Raw genomic sequence first — 3,473 nt, 5'->3', positions numbered from 1 at the left:
CTATTTGAAGCACATGCATGAAAAAACTGAGTCACAGTCGATATTTTTTGAACTTATTGTGGGGAATGATCAAACTTGATTATTTAGCTAGAATATGGAAGAAAATGAGTCTATAAAACAGTACGTAAGTGCTTAAAACCGAAACTCTAATTTGCAAACCTGAATTGAGCCGTTTCAACCACTTGCTTAAAAATCTGAGTTCAGGTCAATGTTTTTGAAATTTTTTGGGGAATGAACATACTTGATGATTCTGACTAGAATGTCGAAGAAAAGGAGCCTATGAAACCGTACGTATGTGCTTAAAACCGAAGCCCTAATTTAGAAACTAAAATCGATAATTTGAAGCATTATCTAAAAAATTAATCATGGTCGATGTTTTTCAAAAATTTTGTGGTGGATTATCAAACTTGATGGTTTTCACCAAAATGAAAGAGAAAGAGTTTATAAAACCGTAGGTAAGTGCTTAATATCAAAACTCTAATTTTGAATCCTAATCGAGTCGTTTGACGCACGTGCTAAAAAAACTTAGTCACGATCGATGTTTTTCAAATTTTTTGTGGAAAATGATCTTTCTGGATGATTTTGATTAAAATATTGAAGAATACTAGTGTATAAAATAGTATGCAAGTGCTTAAAACCGAAACACCAATTTAAAAATCCTAATTGAGTCATTTGAAGAACGTGCTAAAAAAAACTGAGTCAAGGTCGATGTTTTTCAAAAACAATTTTGGTAATGATCAACTTGATAATTTTTACTACAATGTCGAAGAAAAGGAGTCTCTAAAATAGTATGTAAGTGCTTAAAACTAAAACTCTTATTTGTAAACCTTAATCGGGCCGTTTGAAGCACATTCTATAAAAGTGAGTCATGGTCGATGTTTTTTAAAATTTTTGTAGGGAATGATCAAACTTGTTGGTTTTGACCAAAATGTCGAAGATTGAAGAGTACGTAAGTGTTTAAAATCGAAACCCTAATTTTGAATCCTAATCGGGTCATTTGAAGCACGTTTTAAAAAATCTGGGACATGGTCAATGTTTTTCAAAAATTTTGTGGGGAATGATCATTCTTGATGATTTTGACTACAATACCGAAGAATAAGAGTCTATAAAGTAGTTTATAAGTGCTTAAAACTGAAACACTAATTTAAAAATTCAAATCGGCAATTTGAAGCACGTACTACACATCCAATCCTTTCCAAACTAGAAATAAGAGTCCAAGGCAATGTCATGATATTTTTATGGAAGGATAGGTCCACCATAATTGCCCGTGTGTTTCTCATCCAAAAAATAAACCTACTTAATAAGTATTTTTAAATACTTAATTCACATGCTACTTATTACAAATAAAGGTAAGATGTTGTACGGATGACGACATTGTCGCAAATGTCAAGGAATTGAAGATAGGGTAGTTACACGTCACAATCCAATTTTACGCAAGCCACAACTCAAAAGAGTTGAGAACAATGGATGAGACTTGTCTATGGCACCTGCTCCGATGTTGGCTCCCGGCCTTGACTAGCTCATTATTTACCTAAAAAACTTAAAATATGGAGGGAGTACAAAGAAAAAATAAGTATCCTACTTGTAGTCCCTTAATCTTGTTTTTGGTATGTTAGGGTACACACTCCTTAACTTGTTCTTCTTCTTTTTGCAAGTACTTAGACGGTTAGGTTCTATTCTTGAGTTATAAGTTCTTGTTATGATGTAGCCTAAGGACATTAGTCCTCGGATTATGAGATCTGGTTCTGATCTAAGGGCCTTAGTACTAAGCTTCTCGGTTATGGTTTTTAAAATTTGGATCTTTATCCATGTTCAAGTTCAAGATCATTGTCTTATTCTTGGATATTTTCTATGTTTTTTTATTCTTGGTTTATTCTCCAAGATACTCCCCTGGGATTTATGATACAAGTCATGAATCTAACAACCTGTGCCTAAGACTTCATATGTTCCAAGTGACACATTCTTAACCTACGTCCAAAGCTTCATGTGTTCGAAGTGATGTAGTCTAAACCCACATCTAGGGTTTCATGTGCTCCTTTTGATACGATTTGAAAACCTATGTCTAAGGCTTCATGCATTCCAAGCGGCATAGTTTGAATACCTATGTTCAAGGCTTCTTACGTTCTAAGTAGTGTAGTCTGAAAGCCTACATCCAAAGTAGTCCTAACCCGCATCCAAGGGTTCATGCGTTTTTTGCGATATAGTCTAAAAACTTTTGCCCAATGCTTCATACGTTCCACGTGGCATAGTCTGAATACCTACGCTCAAGGCTTCTTAAGTTCCAAGCAACATAGCTTGAATTCTTGAATGTATCTTTATGTCCTTATAAATAGGCCTTATGAAAAGTAGCAAGCCATTTGGAGGATGTTTAAACATTGAAATATCCTAAAGAGTCCTAGTGACATTTTGATTATTATACCCCTAATTCTTGATTTAGCCTATAAACGTGTCCCATTAACTTTCTAACTTTACAAGGTCATTAATCATCATGAAATAAGGCCTATTATAAAGTTACATGGTATTTAAAGGTCATTTAGATGAACCGACGATAAGTTACCACAGAGACATTATGATCATTTTACATCATTTCTTGGTTTGGCTGCTTAACCTTGTCTGATGAACACAAATTTTCTTATATGATCTTGACATGACAAAATATGCTTACCATTATAATTTCATGGGTAGTAGAGTTCATTTAGCTTGTTATTATAATATTATTAAAATTCAGACTGAATCGACCAATTTAGGGTCTTAACTAACATTTTTTAGCACTTTTCTTTCATGTACCCTTAATTCATTCTTAGCTTAAAGCCTATATTGAAATCCAAGAGATTCATACCATTATTTCTTAAGAAAAGTCTAAGATGGAAACTTAACTCATCGTCGACGTTCGGGACTTTCGTTCTCGAACTTCTTATATTTGAATTATTCTAAATTTTATTTGATAGATTTCTTAGACGGTCTAGTTTTAGAAAAATATATTTTTTTTTGCATGAGAACTAGTCTAGAAAATGGTTAAAATTGAGAAAAACTAAGGGAGGGTTGATTTTTGGTTTAACATGGTCATTCAGTTTAACCAACCACGTCATTGTTTTCTTCCTCTGAAAGAAGACGTGCGCATTTTAGAGCATTTCAGGACCCCATTTAAAGTGTTTCTTCCATTGATTCCTTCATGAAACTTAAAAGATGGTGTTATAGGGAATAGCTACAGCCTTCACATGGATTATAGTCTCGTTATACACCTCCAAAATTCACTGAAAACTCTTCCTTGTCAAAATTCAAACAAGAAAACTTTTTGTTGGGCACCTAGTTTTAGAGCATTTCAGAACCCGATTTCTTCATATAATTTCTTTCTTGTTCTTCCCTCTAGCTAAATAAATTATTTTGAAAGAACATCTTTAAACACGTGGTCTCAATTTTTTTAATTGTTTCCTCCATCTACAAGTTACAAAAAAAAAAAAAAAAAAAAAAAA

This window comes from Cucurbita maxima, unplaced genomic scaffold (genome assembly GCF_002738345.1).
Source record: "Cucurbita maxima cultivar Rimu unplaced genomic scaffold, Cmax_1.0 Cma_Scf00075, whole genome shotgun sequence".
In the NCBI taxonomy this organism is placed as follows: domain Eukaryota; kingdom Viridiplantae; phylum Streptophyta; class Magnoliopsida; order Cucurbitales; family Cucurbitaceae; genus Cucurbita; species Cucurbita maxima.
This window is presented reverse-complemented; position numbering follows the sequence as displayed.